Raw genomic sequence first — 298 nt, forward strand, 5'->3', positions numbered from 1 at the left:
GGCTGGGTGAGCCTGGCGGGAGGCCTGCCCTCTCAGGGCCGCGGCTCACGCACACCACGTGTCCTGTGGGAGCTCGCAAGGACGGGATCTGGTGCTTTAACTCGAAGCCGGAGGTTCTTGCAGGGCCTGGCTCCTGTGACGTGGGTAACTTCGTTTGGGATTTACGGTGGGAGAGGAGGCTGTGCTCACGGGGGACGCACCTTTGCCAGTGACTGAACCGGGGAAGGGGTTCCACACGGGAGCCCGGGGATCTGGCAGCAGCGCAGGTGTCGCTCGGGGCCTGGGCCCAGCGCCTGGG

General features: G+C 67.1%; 1 protein-coding gene across 1 annotated transcript in view; it reads left to right on the forward strand.

Annotated features, from left to right (window-relative positions):
* WDR61 (WD repeat domain 61) overlaps positions 1-298 on the forward strand; it is a 20,382-nt gene that overhangs the window by 19,554 nt on the left and 530 nt on the right.

Source organism: Myotis brandtii, unplaced genomic scaffold, assembly GCF_000412655.1.
Source record: "Myotis brandtii unplaced genomic scaffold, ASM41265v1 scaffold439, whole genome shotgun sequence".
Lineage (NCBI taxonomy): Eukaryota > Metazoa > Chordata > Mammalia > Chiroptera > Vespertilionidae > Myotis > Myotis brandtii.